General features: G+C 36.9%; 1 long non-coding RNA gene and 1 pseudogene across 2 annotated transcripts; one reads left to right on the top strand and one right to left on the bottom strand.

The window, feature by feature from the left end:
• Positions 1–3490: 3490 nt before the first annotated feature.
• Positions 3491–10579, bottom strand: LOC147508375 (uncharacterized). The gene is made up of 4 exons (XR_015218048.1): positions 10174–10579; positions 7923–8060; positions 5110–6376; positions 3491–4446 (listed from the first exon to the last, which is right to left on the bottom strand). It is a non-coding gene; the product is annotated as an uncharacterized LOC147508375 (long non-coding RNA).
• A 1783-nt stretch (positions 10580–12362) lies between these two features.
• On the top strand, positions 12363–18643 carry LOC147508374 (serine carboxypeptidase II-2-like; annotated as a pseudogene). The gene is made up of 10 exons (XR_015218047.1): positions 12363–12745; positions 13203–13312; positions 15812–15907; positions 16015–16107; positions 16660–16745; positions 16837–17100; positions 17394–17512; positions 17675–17770; positions 17935–18040; positions 18326–18643. The product of XR_015218047.1 is annotated as a serine carboxypeptidase II-2-like (transcript).
• Positions 18644–24172: the final 5529 nt, after the last annotated feature.

The raw sequence follows: 24172 nt of genomic DNA, 5'->3' as shown, positions 1-24172 counted from the left end.
GAGTTGGTTTACATACCAATAATTTTTTTTTTGATGCAGGAGGTTTTGAAGGAAATACATGGAAGCAACACGAGCAAGTGGGCTTAAGACGACACCAAGTACGCTTAAAGGATTAAGAATCAACAGAGATGGTGATCATAGAGATAATAAATCAGCTGATATGATTAGAATTCAAGTTGGTAACTATAAAATTAAATATTATAGTAGCGTAGTATATATTATAGTCCATTATGTTGTATTGAAGGCAGCTGTAATGAAATTGATTTTGTTGGAAAAGGTAAAATGTGGATACTTGAAGTCGTGAACTATAAGTCCGTATAATTTTTTCTTAATCTAATTTTTTTTTCCTTCTTTATGCTAAGTGAGCCAACCAAGATATCAAGTAGTGCTTTATCACATGCGTATTTCATTGAAACTTTTTTATATATATATGGCGTTGTGTTGAAGGCATGCTTCCTCTTGGTTGAATAATATGTGTTTCAAAAGTTCCAAATCTTTAATTATGGGAATAGAATAGGAATTAGATGAGAGAGGACCCCATAAATAAAAAGCTTAAGATGAGCATTTATTTTGAATTGTGAATCGACAATTTTTTGGATTGGAGGTTTCTTTTGTATTGCGAAATTTGTTACATAATGTAGTATCGGTTGTTGTACTACTCAGGGATATGGTAAAAATACTTGGATTCTAGAAGGGGTGAAGATTTGTCTTAGCAATGAATATAGATTCAAACTTTTAGAGAGCCATCCAAGCCATAAAGAGAAGAAAAAATATCATTCTTAGAGCTGCTACAATTTGACACAGTAACACATCACTTGGAACACGCATAAAGAATTGGCACAACAATTTTCAGACATCTACAAAGAACTAATGTTATTTATTTAATTACAAATCGTTGCAAGTCTTTTAACAAAAAACAAGTATTCATTTAATTTAACGGCACCCGTCCAAATATGAGAACATAACATTAATGAATAGTAGAAAAATACCACTCAAGAAACCCCTCAGAATACGTCAATATTTTGACAGATTTAACTCTTTGCATAGCCATTCCCAACGCAAATGCTTTAGAAATCAATCAAGAGATGAAAAAACTATAAATTTACTCACCAACAACCTATAAATTTCAGCATTGGATTTCTATTCCGTGATAGATGAAAAACCTTACTTTATACATTACATGTACATCAGTAAGTTTATCATGAACTTGGCAACGAACTAACGATAGAAAATTAGAAAACTATAAAAAACGAGAGCGAGTTTAAGGGATATTGGGAAAATTAAAAGTACCTTTAAGAGCGATTAAATTTCCTTCTTCGCTAAAGTCAACTGAAGATAGATACTCGAGAGATAGGTTAACCCATTTGTTTTCTTAAAAAAATGAGAGTGAGAATACACGTGTGGAAATTAGAGATACAAGTGGTGAAAGTGAGACCACGTGTTAAGGATACTAATGGGCTAAGAATTAAACTAACATTTATCATAAAACCCATTAAAAAAATTAAAATTAAAAGACAACCCAAAATTTGGATATCTTAATACACTATGCCCCATTGATACAAAAGAAAAAACCTTTTAGTCTAACAAATTATTGCCGCTTGGAACTTTGATAAATTAATTTACTTTTTGAGTTTCAATATAGTTTGGAAGTAAGATTTTTGATACATAATAATAAAATGAAAAAAATATGTATAAAAACGGTCCCCATTCGTTGAACGGGTCCAAAAATCTAGTTTTACTTAATTATTCAAAATAATAATTTGTTTTATTTATAAACTTCTTCTTTTTTATTTTCTTTTTAAAATTTTGAATCATAAACTAGTTTGGGGGTTTGGGGTTTGGGTTTAGGGTTTAGGGTTTATAAATTTCGTACCGACATAAAAAAAATTTAATTTCAAACATATTTCACTTAATTATCCAAATCTAAAATAATATTTTGTTTTATATCTAAACTTGTTATTTTCCATTCTTTTTTTATTTAATTGTGAATAATAAACTAGTTTGGGGGTTTATGGTTTACAAACATATTTCACTCAATTATTCGAAATATATCAAAATTTCAAATATATATAGAATACTCATTACTCCTCTTTGCTCATTTTTTTCATCAAAATTCTTACTCTTTACATAGAATACTCGAGTTTCTCTACATATTAGAATACTTAAGTTTCTCTAAATGGAACATGAAGATGAAGAAGAAGCATTTGAGGTAATGTTTGAGGTACAACAACAAATTAGAGAAGGAGAAAATAGAAGATATGTTGAAAGTGAATAAGTGGAACAAAATGTTGAAGGTCAAAGTGGAGAATTTGAAGATGCGACAAGTCGAGCAAATAAGATGCCAAGAAATTGTCGACGACAAAGTACAAACCTAAATAATGAGCTAACACTTGATTAAAATGAATACAAAATACTTGATTGATTGAATGAATGAATGAATGCAAAACACTTGAATGAATGCAAAACCCGAGCCCAAACGACATGGCTGGGTCGTTTGGGAATACTATAGAACAACACGACGGTGTAGTTTGAGAAAACTATAGAACGACATGGCCAGGTCGTTTGAGAACACTATAGAACGACATGGCCGGGGTCATTTGGGGACACTATAGAACTACATGGCCGGGTCGTTTGGACCCTCTATGAAACTATATGGCTGGGTCGTTTGGACTCAATTTAGTTAAAAGTTCATTTTTTTTTGTGACTTTGAAACTAAGGCTATGTTTGATTGGAGCTGTGGCAATGTCAAATTTGTAATGTGACAATTGCAAATAACTTGTTGCAAATTTAAATTACCATTATTTGATGATACTGTGGTAAATATCATTTGTCTTGATTTGCAACCATTTGCAGCTGTTTGATTGTCCAAATTTGCCGCGGCAAATATTTTATTTTTTTCATGTTTTTAAAATATTTAAGATTTAAAAATGATAGCTACTCTTATTTGTAAATTTATTTTATTTGTATATGGTTTTATTTGCGTGGTTTTTTCCCACAACAAGTAGTATCTCAACTTTTAGGTTTTTTTTTTCAAACTCAATGAAATATAAGAAAAAAAAAAAAAAAAAAAATTAGGGTGAACTAGTATTACCCCCCCCACTAGATGAGCCAATTAGATTTTCCCCACTAGATGGGAAATTAGGGTCTCCCCTAAATACACACAAAAAATTCGGTCAACCCACTTTTTTTTTTTTTGTGTGTATTTATGGGGAGACCCTAATTTCATCTAGTGTGGGAGAAATCCTAATTGGCTCATCTAGTGGGGGGGTAATACTAGTTAACCCAAAAAATTATAAACAAGATCACTCTCCGCGAACTTCTCAACAATCTACCAACGATAACATACCCAATACAAAATAATTTTTATGTACTATTGTGCAAAATAGTACTAAAAACATATTCAACCATATAGCTTTATCCATTAACACCATTGTTACATAATAAAAGACCAATGAATGAAGGATCTTGGTGGATTTGAACCACCACCACCTTGGGATACATGAAGATGCAATCTCCAAAGTGCTCTACCATTTGAGCTAAAGATCCGTTAGGTGCTAATCTACTAGTTTGCTTATTTACTAGTTGAAACTACTGCAACACCCAGCACACACTCCACCCAGCAACAACAACAATAACAACAACAACAGCACACAACACCCAACATGCAACAATACCCAGCACACACTCCACCCAGCAGCAGCAGCAACAACAAGCAACAGCAGCAGCTGCAGTAGCACCCGACACACTCCACCCAGCAGCTGCAGTAGCACCCGGCACACTCCACCCAGCAGCAACAGCACCACAGCACACACTCACCAGTCCACAACTACTGGTCATTTTTCCAGTTCAAATGGATAACCCAGTCAAATTCCCAGTTACAACATCTCAACACAAGTTTAATTGTAAAAAGATCAACACAACATCTCAACATCTCAAAACAATGACTAGTTAAGAAAGTTATAGAAACAAATTCAGAAATGCATCGCCTTTGCTAATCGATACAAGTCCATTATTCAAGATGCACCAAAATCATCACTCTAAATCCTAGTATAAAACAAGAAATATCTTTACCATCCACGCGATTATCCGAAATTTTTGAGAAAAGCTTGCAAGTGATGGGAAGTTTCCAGCAAAATGTATCCATTAGCATCCTAATTCTCAGATATTCAGCATTATCAACAGCAGTAGTGATAAAAACAGCATACCTTATGAAGATAAAAGATTACTTCCTCAACTTCAACGGTAACATCACTTGGCAAACCATCTGCACTAGTCTAGAGACCACCGCACCACAGAGGTAGCACACACACACACACACACACACTCCACCAAAAATCACATCAGCACACACACACACACACACACACACACACATACATACCCTAGTACCTACTGCACCACCAACACACCTGGAAGCAGCAGCAGCAGCAGCCAGAGGCAATGCACCTGGAAGCAGCAAACACACATACACAAAGTGAGGCTATAGCCTACGGCAGGTGCTTCAATAACAAGTGTAAGCCTCAAAAAGTAAGCCAAAGCGCAAAGGCTTATCGCCTTGGGAAAACCCAGGCCCTGATACGATTGTCAAAGGGTAAGCCTCAAGTGTTTTTTCTTAACCAATGAGTTTCTAGAATATGCTACAGCTAAGAGCGTAGTCAAGAGTAGCCTATATCTCAAGAATTAGAGAATATAAATGGAAAAAAGGAGCATCAGCAGTTTTGAATATATGGCTGAGTTCATACAAATAAATCTAGGCAAGAGATTAAAAATCTAGGCTTTCTATTGTTGGACGTGTATTCTTTACAACTCAATCATTAAACATGCTCTTATAGTAACATGACTTGAACAATAATAAATCACTACCAGCGGCAACACATTCCCTCTAAGGCATTTTTAATCCTCTCTAATATGCATTAACTACTAATTAATCAACAAATCTTTAAATATATCACACAGTTAATTGTGGTTTCACAATACTTCATTATCATTCCATTTGAAGAAGCACAAAAATCTCAACACTGCAACATACACCATAGCTCAAAACACCCATAACTTAAAAAAAAAAATTAACTTTTCATGGGAAAAAAAGTAAGGTAAAAGAAAATATACCAGTTAGCAACAAAGGCGAAACCAGCATCCCCAATTTTGTAAGCAGAAATTTACAACAATTCCCATTACTTCGCTGCATAAGTTTACAAACGGCAACGTCAATGAGATCAGAACGATTACATCTATGACACCAACGTTCGATGTCAATTTCATTCCAGCAGTAAGAACCAGCTACAACTCCACGCCATGACTTGCATACAAATGGGACTGACCTTATTATCTTGTCAATTTGGTTGCGTGTAAATATTAGAGCTAACACTTCTGGACTTAACCCTTCCCATGAACCACTACTTGAACCAGTGGTCAGACCAGCTGTTGGAACTCTAGTTTCACTACTGGTTCTTTGTTTCTTAGTTTGAGGCTCAGCATTTTCTTCCATTGTTGGGTTTTTGGATTGGAGCTAAAAAACTCTCTTTTTTTTCTTTGGCTTCAGTAGTTCAGTGTTTGGTTGAATAACAGCATAAACCTTTCTACACATTAGTTTTAAAGAACCAACAAAATATATTCATCAAAACATCAGTTTTAAGAATAACACAAAATGGAATTTACTCAAAAAAGTTTCAATATAATCAAATATGGAATAATTATCAAAGAAAACCTAAAAGATGAGATTATAGATCCAATTAAATTGTTAAACTAATGATCTAAAGAATAAACAGAAAAGAAAAAGAATAAACAAAGAATGAGAAACGGAGAGAGAGATGAACGTACCTGAGCCGTGCAAATCGATGAAATAGCTCACCCCTCCAAATCGATTAAAGAGAGATTATTGAGAGAGAGAGACTCCAAGTATATATGAAGAAATAGAATGAGGCGTTACGCTATCCAAATTCTATCGAATTTTGGGCAGAGTTTCCTTTGTTTAGTCAACGTTTCGTATACTTAAACCTATCATAACCTGGAAATCAATAATGACATCCTTCCAACAACCATATGTACATAACACCCTATAAAATATTCAACCCACAATACAATTTCTAGCCGAATAATAGGTGGACGCAAGTAGAAGGAAAATATAGACTTCCAAAAGAAAAGTTTTTGTTCTTTCAAAACGGCATGGTTATATGTCTTGTAATTTGTTAACAATATTAACATTATTAAGAAAGGACAACCACTACAAGTTACAAGAAACTATTAACAGACATTATTCTAGCCGCATATAAGAAAAGACAACCACTATTAACAGTATTAAGAAACCTCTGAAACTAACCTCTTCAATAACGTCTGCAAACACTGCAGAAAATATAAGAACAGGCACGTCTCTTTCCTACCAATCAAAGATGTCAAAGAGTAAATATTAGGAATACATTTAACAACCGAACAACCGATTTTGGGACAAACATTCATTGAAAAAATGAAAGGATGATATAGAATATAACATGTTAAATTTTGGGACAAACATTTTAGCATTGAAAAAAAATGAAAGGATGATATAGAATATAACATTTTACCTACATTTCCCTTTTTTCCGATATATATCGATTACATAAAAGTTTTTACTTTTAAGCTATCTTCAAGTTTTAATATTGAAATTTCCGAAATATCCAATATATCCGGATATTAGGTTGAATATCCGAATTTTAGAAACTTTGGATCTGGTCACCAAAAAACGATATATCCGAATATATCTCGTATATAAAATATAAAACATATAGGCCTTGTGTCAACAAAGAATTTAAGATTTTATTCTAGTTAATAAATTGAAGCCAAGGACTAGGAGATGTGCCTACATGTTTACAACATCGGCTTTCATACAACTCTATTGTAAGACAAGTCCCAAGAAGACTCGACTTTTGAATTCTTTTCATCAATATAATATAGTAACATATGAAAGTTAGAGAAAACATTCCTATTTCATAGATAAGAATTTACTGGCATTAGACAATTGATAACAAACCATGCTTATTTACTCTTGTATAAACATACTTTTTCTGTACTAATGGGGTGGTTCTCGTTTACAAGTGAAAGTTCAAAATATAGTGAACTGTTTATAGCTGCTTCGTATGGAGACTTCAAAAAGCTTAAGAGTACGTAAGCTTTGCATGACTTAATAATAAATGTGGTTTTAAAGTTATAGACAGTCAAGTGTTTTTTAATCTATGGACTTATTTTGTGTTTAATAATAACAGAGCTAGGTAAGGAGTTGGACCGTGGGAAAGGGCTGAAAGAAACCATTGGCAATGTTAAACTTTCAGCTGGTCTTGCTGTTTTTCACGCTGCTGCAGGGACAGGAAGGACTAATATTTTAAAATTAAGATGAAAATATAACACTTATTAAGATGAAATCCATTCAGTGCTATCCCGTATATCTTGTTTGCGCTGGTAGAAGCATGTTCGCAATCCTAAGTGTCCCCTTTGAGCTGCTATATATAGCCACAGTGCTGACCCCCAGTACATTTTTGAAGCTAGATACTTAAAAAACAGTGAGTCATTCTATTTGTGGTTTTGGACTTAATTATGTCCTTGTCTGAATCAGAGAAATCTACCATGAAGACACAGTGCATGTTCTATAAGAATCAGCTTTGAGAATCAATTCTCTTCTCACACATTGACCTATATAAAACATTTTACTTTGTACTACTCTTCATATGAAAGTTTTAACGAAATATCCAGTGGAAATTTGCTACTATGAGGGATCCACAGAGGAAATGGAGAAGATTTACTGTCTTCAAAGAAGACATGAAAAACAGCCGACTAAAGAACTTAAATATGAGACAGAGAATGAACTCAAAATGAAGCAGCTAAGCAACATTGTTTGTTTTCAATTTGGGGAGCTATCTAAAGAGAACTAGGGACAAAAAAAAAGACCTTACCACCAAGAAACGATGCTTGTACTGTCAAACCATACAAAGAGAAATAAGCACTGGGAGGGGCAAATAACTCTGAACACACGCTGCCAAAGTAATATTCCTTCTCACCACAAGCAGGAACAAATTCAACAATGAATTTTCCTGAAAAAGAAATCAGTTTTCGAATACTCAGTACAAATTACTAATCAGCTCTAGTTATACTATAAGTTTTCATGTCAAATTGAAATACTTTGTCGAGGCGTACGTGAAAAGGTAAAAAAAAATACCAATTTCCGTATGTCTTTATACAATTCAAATATCTTATGATTTACTTAATCTATAATGTCAATTCATTAGAAATAAGTAAGAAGTAGGCTAAATTCAACCAAGGGCCTCCGCACAACATTTAACACATTATGATAAAATTTATTCTAAGTCCTTTCCCAAGAGATAGGTCGATGGTTTAATAGGCCAATACTTAATAACAATTTACAACACATTGTGCATAGCCTGCTCCATGCCCATGATCCTAGCCTAATACACACTACCATAACCACAAATTAGGCAGCTCCATCACCCCAATGCCTGCCAACGAAAACCCATGGCTTACTCACACCCATGTTGCCATATGCCACCATTGTTCAAGTGATGAGAGGCCTACATGTGGCTAGAAGGAACTTCTGTTGGGCAAAGCTTTTCAGTTAAACATAATGGCCATATATTAAAAGGATTTCAGCCACTATCTTGATTTAGTGCTGTACCAAGCTTCTCTCAGGACATAAACGAATGTAATAGCACTAAAATATACCCCTCACAAACCTCCCCCACCCCTGTTTCCCAAGACAGAGTAAGAGAAAGCTCTCAGCCCAGAAGAAAATTTGTATTACTCAAAAGCAAAGAACAACTTTTAGAAGAAAAGAAAGCAGACCAAAAACACAAACATCTATTATAAGCTATAACACAATCAGTTCCAGACCAAAAGTTGCACCAATATGATTCTGACACTAATATCTCACTTTACACAACACATACAGGAACAACAAAGCACAGTTACCAGTCAGCATAGTTCAAATGAAGTTCCATAACATCGCGCAAATGGATAGTTCAAATTGACACTCCTAACACATCCAAAACACTTTACCAGATATGCAAAATGAAATGACATGATTCTAACAAGCAAATAGATCATAGGAGATAACTAACAACAAAAACATTTTTTTTTTGCTCAAAATAATGTCTTCAGTTTTCAAATTTCACTTGAACTATCACCTTCAGTCTGACCTTCTTCGATGCCAACTTAGTTACATGATGCTTTTTATATAACTAAACTAGCCGGTGCCAAACAAGAGAAAAATAAAATTTACACTGCTGTTACTTTATAATGATATTTGCTACACTAGCAAATGACCTCTTTCACTTTACTATCCAACTGACAAGTTTACGAGAAAATGAATTTTCTAAAGTACAGTTTGACATAGTATATCTTCTCTTTGCTACTTATTTCCTTTTTGTCAACAAGAACTCGTAAGTTTACACGAAATATTATGAGCCTTGTTCTGACTAAGTATAGACTCTGGCTAACGGACCAATTTTAGGTAGGGGAGAGGGGAGTCCAATTATCAGTCCCAACAGACTTATTATCAACCATAGAAAGACAATACTTGGCAATTTCTCTAAACTTAGGAACACTTCTAAGATCAACTATAGTTCCATCTTTCAAAGTAATAATAATATCACCCCACTCACCAATAAAACGTGGAACAACTTTCACATCTTTAATAACTTTATAGGAAAAATCACTCCTATCTTGACCACTTAACCCAGAAATAACAGTTACCCTTAAGTTTGTAAACCTGTATCTTAAAAAAAATGCTCTTGTACATAATTGCTTCGTGATACAAGATGACTTGGAAACTTTGCAAAAAAACTGAACACTTTCAAGTTTCAACCCCTAAACCAGCGTCAATCATATCCAAATATTAACAGTGCGATGTTGTATTCAATACAAGCAAAAACAACTCAGAGTACCACAGAACATAAAAATTAGAACAAAGCTCATTTTTATAAACAATTTAAGCCATTTAGAATCAAATAAAAAAACCCGCATCCCAGCTACTAATCTTAAAATGACACATAAATTTTAATAGTTCAACTTCAATTTAGCTTCAAATAACAACACTAGTTTAACACTCAGTTCAAACAAAAGTAAATCAAAATGATAACTGACCTGATCTAATATTAAGAAAAACTAAATCAAATTTCGTGAAGAACTAACCTGTTGCTGGGCCTGTTGGTTCTCAAGTTCTTCAATCCATCAAATTTCGAGAGATTGTTGTTGTGAGAAAAACTAAATCAGTTCAAACCAATAAACAATAGATTGTTTATGTGGTGAGCTTTCTCACATGCACGATGCATAGGTGTAGTCTGCGGCCTTCTTTTGCAAATGGAGCTATGTAGATTTTCGATTTGCCTGGGCTTCCGACTATGAGTATTTGAGTAATAACATCTGCGGCATCATTTGCGCGGAGCAACATCTACTGCTTTAGCTTCAAAATCGAGTTTGCAGTCGGTGAAGTTTTTCGACTTTGCAGTGCAATTTTTTCCACTTTACACAGCTAGCTGCAGACCATGTCCCTTCAAATCACAGGGCCGAATTATTTTCCATGCAAAACCATATTGTGCGTTCACTGGGCCTAATTATTTTCCACTTAGCATATTGTGGGTCAATGTTTAGTGTCCTTAATATTTCATGAGTCCCAAAACAATGATTAAATTTGAACAGTCCTTAATTCCTTACAATCGTTGTCCTTTCAAAAAACAAGTTGCTTACTCTGTATGACTCCACGTCAAATCTCTTCTCATTTCTAGTATTTAGATTTGAGAGTGGGTTAATGGCAATCTCTTCTTATCTCTTGTATTTAAAGTAGTTTAGGGCATTTCCAATGGGAAGTGTAAATTACACCTCCACATAAGCTCCATCTAGGTGCTATTAGAATTTTACAACTTCAATTGCAAATTATTGTATAGCCTATAAATATCCACTTTCTATTGTTCCCAACGGAAAAGTATAAAAAATTTTGATTTTAAATTCGGATGGCATTTGAAGTGACTTCCTTTTTTTAATTTTGATTTTAAACTCAGATGACACTTGAAGAGGACGTCACTTCCAGTGTCATCCGAACTTTAAAATTTCAAATTGTGACTTTAGAAATAGATAGAGACGTCACTTGGAGTAAGTGATGTCCGAACGTTTCTTTTGTTCAGACGTGTATTCAAGTGTCACCCAGGATATTTATCCACTGATAAATGTGAAATTCATCATCCCCTCTATCAACTAATAGTCTATTATCTAAGATTTAACATTCCTATTATATAGAGTTTTTTTGACACTTGGGGGGTAAACTTTCCACTCTATAAGGTTTACACCCCCCATTCCAGGATGTTTTATTGACATTATACTTTGGGATTTTGGAATTTTTGGAATTCTGACAAATCCAAAAACCGAAATTCATTAAATTTTGACCCCTAACACATTTGGAATTTCAGATGATTTCGAATTTTAGATATTTCGACTCTATATGTAAAATTTTAGTTTTTTGAAAAACCGAAATATTGGGTGGAATTCCGAAATTTCGTTCGGAATCACGAACACTATTTGACACTCACTCCTAAATCTCCTATATCCCTATACTCCTATCCATAGTACAAAATATCCGGATATTGATATTTATCGATATTCAATTTCTGGATATGTATCGTAGATATATCTCTCTCTTTGGGGATATTTGACATTGTTTCACATGCAAATATCGTGGACATATCCAAAATATCAAAAAATATTGTGGATATTGTGGATACTTCTTGATATATCATGATACATTATTTATATTTATTTGAAATATAATAATAAATATTAAATAAAATTATTATATACACAAAATATCTCCAGATATCGCAAAATATCCCCAAATATATTCAAATATCGTAAATATCGTTGAAATATCATCGATATTTGCAATCGTATATATCTCTGAACATATCGTGATATTTATATATCTTTTTCTGAAATATGGATAAATATCCCCAAATATCGGGATATATCGGAATATTTTGTACTATGCTCCTATCACCCTTAGTCAATAGTATGTACTGGAATTATCAATGTGACAGTTTGTTCTATATACAATACATATTTATTTTCGTGACTCATGATAGACAACTGTAACTTAAAATGAGAATCAGTTTTAAACTAAGAACCCGTGTTTAAAACCGTAGGATCGAAATATTGATGATTCCAAAATTAGTCGAAATCAATGCGTACGAGAAGAAGAAGAAGTGACAGAACCAGTTAAAATAATCCGTGCGTAAAACAAATACAAAATGCACAAGAAGGAAAATTTAGGAGTAACCCCACTTTGGTCCCACCACCACTTGTCATAGTGTTACTTTTAAACAAACATGAAGTTAAGCTCACCTTTCACTCAACCATCCAAGATTAGTAAAGTTAACTTATTATTATTATTCTAATCACTCCTTCCATCAACCACCTTGCTAGCAAATTCACCCAAGAACAACTATCAAGAAAACAATGGAAATGAAGAGATGGCTTTTGTTTTTTCATCTCTTCTGTCTCCTTGTTAAGCTTCAAACAAGTAGTAGTACTACTAGTTGTCAACAAGAGAAAGACAGAGTACTTGAGCTACCAGGGTTGTCTGTAAATGTGAGCTTTGAACATTATTCAGGATATGTCACAGTGAATGAAGAGTCAGGGAGGAATCTGTTTTATTGGTTCTTTGAAGCTGTCGAGGACCCTTCTTCAAAACCTCTTGTTATTTGGCTCCAAGGAGGTCTGTTTTTTTTTTTTTTGCTCTTCTATATTGTTATAATTTCTGTGATCATGCACTATGGTGGAAAATCTTAGGTGCTTAAATGAGATGGATCAGAAAACTAAAAATGCACAGCTTAATTTGAACAGAGTCTGAAAAGCACATAATTTTGCGATCATGTTTTATATGGCGCTGCATTCATATCACACGTACCATGGCAGGATTGCGAACGTTTATTGGGTGGATTTTAACAGAATAAACGTTCAGCATATCAAAATTTGGTACTTGCTTTCTTATTCTTTTAGTCTCTGCAGTACAAGTGTATAGGCCATTTTCCTGAACAGCATTTCTAAACCTACCTAAAGCATACTACCAATTATGTTTACGTAAATTTCCTCACAATTATCTGTTGTGCATTGTACCTGCTATCTTCTGTATATTCTTTTTGGTTCTGATCCAAGAAGATTCTAATCTTTAGGACCTGGGTGTTCGGCCAGTTGGTTTCGGGCTAAGCAGAGGAAATAGGCCCCTTTCATATTAATCCTGATGGAAAGACCCTCTGTCTGAATCCTTACTCTTGGAATCAAGGTAAGCACTTTTCATATAGTTCACTTAGATTTGGTCATTTGTGTAAGTTTAGTTTAGTATTTTCAAAGATGGTCGTACTGGTTACTTTTGTGTGCCATCTTCTCTTGAACAATTCAAGTTCTCTACTTCCAAAAATGAAAGCACATTGGCATCAATTAGTAAATAGTGAAGGTAGAGAAGTAGTATATACGAGGTACAAATAACAGCGCTATACTAGCTATAATAAAGAGGAAGTAGTTTGTGACTGTTGAGATGTTTAATCCGGGATATGTTAAGTCACGCATAAAAAATACTTAAATCTTGGGGCTCTCCATTTATCACCAATTGGTTTTATGTTGGATGTCCATATTCTACACTTTTTTTTTTACACAAAAACCCGTCTTCACCATTACTTGATATTTGATAAATGCAGTTCTAATTAGGTGACTTCAAGATATTAAAAACTTTGCATAACACAAGGACGTGAAGAAAGCCAGACAGCGTCACCAGGACGACACAAAACCAACCATATAAGTGAAAAACAGAGGGGACAACTTCACTCAATGATGATAGTGTCTATTTGTACGGCCAAACCTTACCATGTACTTGCTGAAAACTACATAGGATGCGGTCAAACATACTTACAATCAATTGGAAAAATCTTCTCAATACTACCATCCTTCAAGTTAAAGATACCTTTATCATGACCATATTCTTTGCTAAAATTGTCATCAGAGAAGTAAATAGAATTACCTCTATAGCCCGGAAAATCAGACACAACAACAGAGAAAGAATCGTTGGAGCCCAAAAACAATGCAAGATCGCCTACACCTTCAACCTCTAGCCACTTGGACTCACTAAAGTTTAGCTTGAAAACTCAGAAGGATCGAATAAAATGAGAGTAGACCTCAGATTCAAAATCATAGTACGTAGCGACCTTTAATAAGTCATTATTAGACACTACAAGATAATTGCGATCACTATCGCCCCACTCATTCTGTCCCACTGATCCAACCAAAGAGGCAGCAGGTGCAGTGGAAGAAACATCATAGTTGTGAAGACCATTCACTACATCAACCTCTCCAGTACACCTAAGAGCATACAAGTTTCCTTTGTAGAATGTAATATCACTGTAATGGTAATCACCTTGTATACTGTTCCAAGACTCATCCTTCCTGGGCCTACAAAAGTACAACCTTAAGGAAACCATGGGCATTGCTACGACTAAGGAAGGGTAAGAAGAAGAAGAAAACGGAAGAGATATTACTGCCTTAAAAACATAGAGATCACGCACATATTTTGAGTCACGATTGCTAGTTTTGCCAACCTCCTGAATGGTATTAAATGAGGCCTCCTTCGTCAGAAGTTCGAGTACTAAGACAGAAAGGGAACTTTGTGAAAGGTGGGAGGCAAACAAGTTTTTTAGTGAAGGGCTGGAAAAGTTGCATCTCTGAATTGGCATGAATTGTTATGAACCATCCAAAGGAAGCACCACAGATCCGATGTCCAAGTAATTCTGGTGTCTCTAGTTTGTAAGTAATTCCATCCAAAATGCTATAAACCATCACGGCAATAATTCTCTTCTTCTCCCACCCCGCTTTTGGTGCTCTCAATACTATAGGGAACAACAAACCATGGCAAACGGCCTTTGTGGCCTAGCACCGCGTCAGGAGAGACTACACTTCTCCACAATGGGCACACACAAGCGAAACGGATCAAATCTGGAACTTCTTCAAGCTTTTCTTTCATTGCATCTAAGAGATCTTGATGAACTTCGCTCCAGTCAAATTCATTCATCATTGTGGTGCTGTTGTTTCTGCTTTCCTTTGATTGCCTATAAGGCTGTGTTTGGTTCATCTGCGGAATCAAGTGGAAAGTGATGGGTAGTTTTGTAACAGAGAAGACTGAAAAAAAGAAACGAACATGGTAATTGCGGGTAGATTACAAGGCAGGACTCCTATGAAATTCGACTTTTTTCCTTCTAAGGGTATCTATGTTTGGGAGAACAAGACATTCAGGACAATCCCACATTCTATTCTGTGTAGGGATCTTCTCGAGTATTTTATTCTCATACATATTCTTCTCAAGTAATGATCCAGTGTTTCTCACTGAAAATGGAAACAAATTTCTGTCAGTGCCTTGCCTTGTTCATGAGATTCGCGAGACCATTAACTCATTCAGCTCCATACTCTTTGCCATATGTGATTGAGAGACTAGTTTATCAGCACCCCGGCCTAGAAGTGGAGATGGATGTTCTCTCCGCCATTAGCTGTAAGTTAGTACAGGCGTACAGCTACATATATGATCAAGGTTGCCAACAGAAAGGTGTGCTTTGGGTTTTCTTACCAATAAAATCTGGTTTTCGGGTGGGGGAGGACTATATGGGATAAAGGCTGGGCAACGAAAAAGGTTATCAAATTTGAAACCATTGCTATTAGGAAAATCATACCTAGTTTAATTATCATCCCACAAACTCTCTTATGCAATTCTTACTGTGAATCCAATGCATCCTTTTTGCAGTGGCCAACATCCTATTCCTTGAATCACCAGTTGGTACAGGGTTCTCCTATTCCAGAAATCCATCTGAATATCTGACAAACGGAGATAAAAGGACTGGTATGAGTCCACATAATTTAGACTTGAAAATACTATAGGACTTTAAACTAACATTATCTCTCTTACTATTATCAGAACTTACTTATTTTTGTGTACCATGTTTGCAGCTGATGACTCGTTAGTATTCTTACTCAAATGGTTTGAGAGATTTCCTCAATATAAAGGAAGGGATTTCTATATAACCGGCGAAAGCTATGCGGGTAATGAAAAGCTTAACTGGTAGTTTTATTCTAAAACAATAAGTCTTGGCACACAAGTAAGCTAAGGGATACTGTATTTGATTTTACCCCTGGGTAATTTAACTAATTAATCAATCATAAAATCATGAAAAGATGTTGGTAGAACAAAGATCAAAGTGTCTTATAGACTGGAATCCTTTTTATCAGGTCAAGGTGGCCTAGCTGTCATAATGAAGTGGACTCTGTTTTGGAAAAGAATACCACACGTTATTTGATAATAGAGAGTGGTTTAAGGCAGATCACACTTGCTTTTATGATGGCAGGATTCCAAATGGCATAGTCTCTCTAGCGTGGAGACTTGATCCCTTAATGTCTTCAGATGGAAAACAGAAAACCACACCACAGCACTAGCGTGTCATTTTCATTAGAAACATAGAGTCAGTGTTATCAATATCTGGCAGTTTTGTAACCCCAATTGAGTAATTAAGTAAATAGAAAGGAAACGTTTAACTAACATGATCGATTATTTTTCTATTATTCCATTAAATATTGGCATATTTTGTTTTGTCATAGGACACTACATTCCTCAGCTTGCCCAAGCCATTGTGAGGTATCAGTCGTCTACAGGGCAAAAACCAATTAATCTCAAGGGCTACATGGTATGTACTCAGTTCCTTTTTATTCTTATCTCGTGATTGTGCACCATGGGAACATTCAAACAGTTGAAAGAAGAAACATATGTTAATGCAGGTGGGAAATGCTCTAACCGATGATTTCAATGACCAATTGGGATATTCAGAATTTTTGTGGTCCACTGGTTTGATTTCTGATCAAACCTACAAGCTTCGCAACATTTTCTGTAGCCATGTTTCTTTCTTGCACAGCTCAGAGAATTGTAGTAAGATTTCTGATGTAATTAGTCTTGAACTTGGGAACATCGATATATATAGCATCTATACTCCTGCCTGCACTAGCAATGTCAGGGATTCGGATAAACCCTCGAAAGGCTTATATGTAAGTAGTTCTTCCTGAGATCGAGTTCTAATTCATACTGTAATATGTTTAACTCACAGCTAAGTTCGCTTATAGTTTCCCAGAAAAACAGAATCTACAGTTAGGTGGTACACAACAAAAACAATAAATGATGGAAGTATAACCAATTTCATTCCAGCATCTAAACTGATTGTTATATGTGGGTATATCTTGCAACAATGACATGTAGCCGGTGTGCATTTTTGTGTGTGTGCTTGTGTATCAATGTTTTTCTCTTAATTCACAATAACTGTGATTATGATATTTTACTAAAGGTTGGAAACATCAATGAGGAGTATGACCCATGCACCCAAAAGTACTCAGGAATATACTTCAATTTACCCGAGGTTCAGAAAGCACTTCATGTGAATCCCGCTAAATGGGAGATTTGCAGGTAAAAATATCAAGTACAAGTAAATAGCAACTGGAAGTTACAACATGACCTTTATTATGAAAGCCGCTTGTTGGTGATAGGTTTGGCATACCATTTCTTTACATACAATGATTATTACATCAAGGTAAATGACAATCGGGTTATGATATATGTTCTTTTCAGGCGTGCTATATTTAATACCTGGAAAGATTCTGCTACTTCGGTGCTAGATATTTACAAAGAGCTTATCGCGTCAGGGCTTCGTATTTGGATGTTCAGGTAGATCTCAGTATCTTGAGTATCATATCTTCATAGGAGTGGCTTGGTTGTGATGTTCATAAATGACAGTGTTATGCCCAAATGATTTAGTTGAGTAAATAGTTTGGTCTACTTTGAAAGCATTATTATGGCCTGATAATCTCTTCTCCCTTTATGTGTGAAAGTGGTGATACAGACACTGTAATCCCAGTTACATCCACCCGCTATGATATAGATGCTCTCGGACTTCCACTTGCATCTCCCTGGCGTGCTTGGTATGATGATGGACAGGTATCTTGTGGCTAGGTAGATAGCTATTCATTTTCACAGTCTTTACTTTTTCCCTCCTTTGTGTGCTTGATTGCAAGATGATCACTCTTTATCTCATGTGTCCAAAGAGAATTGATTTCGATTGAAATTATCAAACACGGTGATTACAATCGGTTAACAATAGTTATTCATAAAAGTATCAAATAGCAGAATCTCTGTTCGTCAAACAGTATATCTAGGAGCCTGATTGATTTTGTCATATTGTCCAAGTAATTTTCATAAACATGTTCCGTGTGTTTTACACAGGTGGGAGGGTGGACTGAACAGTACGTTGGTCTGAACTTTGTAACAGTAAGAGGAGCAGGTCATAAGGTCCCTCTGACCCAACCCAAGCTAGCTCTTGTGCTCTTCAAGTCGTTTCTGTCGGGCAATCCAATGCCGTCTCTATCACCAAAGATTAGTGATTCTTGATTTTTATCTTCTACCTTCAGTTTTTTACCTTGATAATAAAGCAATTTTGTCACGGAAATCTTGTAATGAACTATCAGTAACAACATTGAAACAGAGGATCTATGTATATCCGTGGTGTCCTTCACATTGAAAATTATTTTTGCTATGAAGAAATCTGATCCTTGTTGCTTCAAAGCATGCATTTGGTCGTATGTTAGTTGTGTTGGGAGATTTCACTAGAAAGTCACACCTCAATCTAGTTACTTTCTATCCCAAATGATTTCAACTTGGAGCTCACACCAAGGAAATCACCCACCCAAGACTTTGGTAGTTATCACAACAAACTCAAACAAGCAAAGCCACTAATTTATCATCACCCATAGCAAGCAAACAATAAATAAGAAAGTAAATATGCAAAGAGACACAAAGATTTAGGTGGTTCGGTAAATGTTACTTACATCCACACAAGAGCCAAGTTTCCTTTATAACAAAGATTGGAGAGTTTACAAGAGATATCAAGAATCAAGAACAAGAGGCCTCACTCAAACCCTAGCTCAATAGAGCTCCCACAATACCCAATAAATGAATCTCTCAAAAAGTTGTCTCAAAACCCTAATATATTTCCTTTATATAGGTACACATAGAAAAAAGGTGAGAAATATGGGCTTGGGGCGAAATATCGACAAATCATCAAATTCAAAAGTTTCGAACTCTAAAGCTTGTCGGTGAGATAATGGAGCTTCATTCGCCGACGGTTCCACGTACCCAACAATCTCCCACTTGAACCTTCGAGATTCTACATGCACATCACATCTCAATTGTAACAACTCAATCCAAATCCAATTTACTAATGAAACACTTTCGGCTCATCCATCATGGTCTTCAAGCAAGAAGACCCAATCGGGTTGAACACAACTTTAACTTCTCAAGAGGGCACGGTCTTGGTCAACATATCCGCCGGATTCTCACTCCCTTGGATCTTCTCAAGTGCCAAAACCTCATCCTCCAACAGAGATCGGATAAAATGATACCGGAGACCATTGTGCTTGGTCCTAGAATGAAAGGCGGAATTCTTAGTAAGATGTATAGCACTCTGACTATCACTGTGTAACACACTTCTCTCTTGCTTCATCCCAAGCTCTTCCATCAATCCTTGTAACCATATCATCTCTTTGCTTGCCTCTGTAATGGCCACATATTCTGCTTCTGTGGTAGACAAAGCAACAATCTTCTGTAACTGAGAAATCCAACTCACTGCAGTAGCACCTACTGTAAAGACATAACCAGTAGTGCTTCTTCTCGCGATCTACTTCTCCCCAAAAATCGCATCCACATACCCTTGCGGGTTCACAACACCCCTTCCATAACATAGGCATTTCTCTCAGTAGTACCTCTCTCGATATCTCAATATCCACTTCACGGCTTCCCAATGTTGCTTGCCAGGATTAGACATAAATCTACTCACAGCTCCCATTGCTTGGGCTATATCTGGACGCGTGCAAACCATGACATACATAAGACTTCCAATGGCAGAGGCATATGGTACCTTAGCCATGAAGTTTCTTTCCTCAACAGATCTTGGGATAGTGTTCCTTGACAACTTGAAGTGGATCACAAAGGTGTGCAAACTGGTTTCAGACTACCCATGTTGAACCTCTTCAATACCTTCTCAATATACTCAGCCTGAGACAATTCCAGAATACCTTTCTGCCTATCTCTTCTGATCCTCATCCCTAGAATCTGTTTTGCTGCACCCAAGTCCTTCATAGAGAACTCACTTGCTAACTTCTCTTTCAATCTCCCAATTTCTGACATATCAGAACTCGCTACTAACATATCATCAACATATAGCAACAGATGACGAGTTGGAGTCGAACCTCTTGAAGTAGCAACAATGGTCGGCGCACAGACTTATAGTAGCCATTTCCTTGCATGAAGTTATCAAACTTCCTGTACTAACGCCTAGGGGGTTTGTTTCAAACCATACAAGCTCTTTTCTCGAGCCTCCATACCATATTCTCTTTACCCTTCTTGATGAAACCCTCCAGTTGCTTGCCATGTAAATTTCCTCAACTAGGTCACCATGGAGGAAGGCAGTTTTAACATCCAACCGCTCAAGATATAAATCTTCCACAGCAACAATACTCAACACCGACCAATGGTATTCGGTTTCCACCGGAGAGAATATCTCCGCGGAAGTCAACGCCGCTTCTGAAAACCCTTGACTACTAGCCTCGCTTTGTATCTCTCGGGAACCATCATGTTCCTCTTTGACTCTAAACACCCATTTGTTCTGTAGCCTTCTTACCCACGGGTAGTATGGCTAACTCCCGATGCCATTAGAGATGAGGGACTTCATCTCATTTTGCATAGCAAGCTCCCACTTGCTTGCATCACTCGCCCCAATGCTTCATCATAGCATTGGGCTCGCCACCATCGATAAGTAGCAAGTAATTCACATAGGTGGAGGGTGGATATCTCGCACTCGCACATGTGGCCTGGATGTCTTCCTTGGGGCATGAGGTGGAGATGGACTCGGTGGTGTAGTATCCTCATTATTCTCTGAGTCACTACTAATGTCATCCTTTGACTGTAGGGCTCCCACTACACCACGACTTACATCGAAGTCTTCCAACTCAACATACTCTGTGCCGCTCTCTGTACCCGATTCCTTGGTTTGTGCTTCATCTCTGTCCTTGTACATCACCTTCTCATTAAACACAACATTTCTACTACGAATGATTTTCCGATTTTGATCATCCCAAAAGCGATACCCAAAATCATCACCGCCATAGCCGATGAAGGTGCACTTTAGTGACTTAGCATCAAGCTTAATTGCTTCTAGCTTGGTCACTAATGTGAACATAGGACACACAACCAAACACCTTCAAATGGGAAAGGTTCACATCCTTCCCGCTCCACACTTCCTCTGGAATCTTAAAATCCAAAGGTACTGATGGTCCTCTATTGATCGTAAGGCTCATTGCTAACACTTTCTGCCCAGAATTGCTTGGGCAAGCCTGCTAGTGTACGCATACACCTAGCTCTCTCTGTCAATGTTCTATTCATTCGCTCTGCAACCCCATTCTGCTGAGGTGTCCATGGCAAAGTCTTTTCCATCTTGATGCCATTGTCAGCACAATACTTCTTAAAACCTAAATCCTCATACTTCCAATCGTTGTCGGATCTCAAATTTCTTTACTTTCAAGCTTGTCTCATTCTCAACCATGGCCTTCCAAGTCTTGAACACTTCAAATACTTCTGACTTGTGTCTCAAGAAATAGACCCACACTTTTCTAGTATGGTCATCAATGAAAGTCACAAAATATGACTTTCCACCAAGTGAAGAGACATTAGCTGGCCCCCAGACATCTGTATGAATCAACTCAAGCCTTCTAGCATTCGGAGTCTAACCCATTCTCTGAAAACTCACCCGCTTCTGCTTTCTAAATACACAGTTCTCACAGAAGTCAATTTCAACCGATCAGAACTTTGGGAGTTTACCAGAAGAGTGAAGGATTTTCATTCCTTTCTCACTCATGTGACCAAGTCTGCGGTGCCAAACATTCGGATCCTCTTTGTCATGTGCCACAACAATCGACTCACAACCATGTGCAGTCATGTAGAGAGTACCATCTTTCTTACCATTTGTAACAACCATTGAACCCTTTGAGACCTTCCAAGTATCACCGGTGAAGACTGTAACAAATCCTTCACTTGCCAATTGCCCCACAGAAATCAAATTCTTCCTCAAATTCGGAACGTGTCTGACGTCCCTCAATAACCATGACGAGCCATTCATCTTGACATGCACGTCACCCTTGCCGACAATGTCACAAGGTTGGTCATCACCGAGAAAGACCGTTCCAAGGTCACCTTCGGTGTAGTTCTCAAGGAACTCTCGATGTGAGGTAGCATGGAAAGATGCGCCGGAATCAAGTACCCAAGACTCCTTCTTGTGCTCCATCGAACATATCAAAGCATCATCTACCATCTCAACAACATTAGCTTCTTGATTCTTTTTCTTGTTCTTATTAATGTTGTTGTTGTTTCTTGGTGTCGGGCAATTGTTACTATAGTGGCCATGCTTACCACAATTGTAACAGACAACTTCACTTATGTCTCGAGGATTGTATTCAACGCTTTGCAATCGGGGGGCTTGAGATTTCGATCTCCCCTTCCACTTTTTCTTACTACGACTCTGCTTTGAATTTCTTCCCCTTTTTCGCTCAATGCCGACCCGAAGTTGACCCGAAGATGAAGGACAATCCCGCTCCGAATTTCCTCGGTTAGTACCATACTAACAACGTGCTCAAACTTCAACTTGGTCATTCCCGCAGAGCCACTAATAGCCGCAACCGTAGCCTTCCAACTTGGAGGCATTTGTCCAAGTATCGCCAAAGCTAGAACCTCATCACTAAATGTAATCTCAACCGACTCCAATTGGTCCTTAGTTTGGTTGAATTCATTTAGGTGATCCTTGAAGGATGTCCCCTCCGACATTCTCATACTAAATAGTTTGGTGATCAAATAGACTTTGTTCGCGGCCGAGGGTTGTTCATACATCGTAGAAAGTGCCTCCATGAGAGACTTCGCCGTCTTCTCAGTTTTAATATTGAAGGCTACCGACTTCGAGAGACTCAATCGGATTGTGGCCAATGCCTTTCTATCTTGCAAATCCCATTTGCCTTGCGGAATCTCATCGGGCTTCTCACTTATCAATGTTTCCATCAAATCTTTTTGATAGAGTACGTCCTCGATTTGCATATTCCAATAACCGAAGTTTGTTCCGTCAAACTTCTCTATCTTGTAGCTTTCTTTTTCGGTTGTCATGACTTCCACTGAACCAAAACAATAGTGGAGAACCTCTCAGAGGAATTTCTTCAAACACCTAGCTCTCAATGCTAAAGGTGGAGTCTTTCCTCACTCACCTTGTTCCAATGATTCAAAACCGTGCTCTGATACCACTTGTTGGGAGATTTTACTAGAAAGTCACACCTCAATCTAGTTACTTTCTATCCCAAATGATTTCAACTTGGAGCTCACACCAAGGAAATCACCCACCCAAGACTTTGGTAGTTATCACAACAAACTCAAACAAGCAAAGCCACTAATTTATCATCACCCATAGCAAGCAAACAATAAATAAGGAAGTAAATATGCAAAGAGACACAAAGATTTAGGTGGTTCGGTAAATGTTACCGACATCCACACAAGAGCCAAGTTTCCTTTATAGCAAAGATTGGAGAGTTTACAAGAGATATCAAGAATCAAGAACAAGAGGCCTCACTCAAACCCTAGCTCAATAGAGCTCCCACAATACCCAAGAAATGAATCTCTCAAAAAGTTGTCTCAAAATCCTAATCTATTTCCTTTATATAGGTACACATAGAAAAAATGTGAGAAATATGGGCTTGGGGCCGAAATATCGACAAATCATCGAAATTCCGAAAAGTTTCAGAACTCTAAAGCTTGCTGGTGAGATACCGGAGCTTCATTCGCTCGACGGTTCCACAGCCCAACAAGTTGTTCACTTGTACATTCTCTGCCTACATCCACAGGTTCTCCTCCTTCACAAAATCCAATAAGCACTTTCGGGTTTATGTTTGCAATGCTGGGTGAAGCTTACATGACCTCAATTTCTCAATATCTCTCCAGAAATTGGTCAATATGTCTTAATGGTTGCGAATAACATCTCATGAA

Source organism: Coptis chinensis, chromosome 3, assembly GCF_015680905.1.
Source record: "Coptis chinensis isolate HL-2020 chromosome 3, ASM1568090v1, whole genome shotgun sequence".
In the NCBI taxonomy this organism is placed as follows: domain Eukaryota; kingdom Viridiplantae; phylum Streptophyta; class Magnoliopsida; order Ranunculales; family Ranunculaceae; genus Coptis; species Coptis chinensis.
Note: the sequence above shows the minus strand (reverse complement) of the source record. Positions and strands in the feature narration are given on the sequence as shown.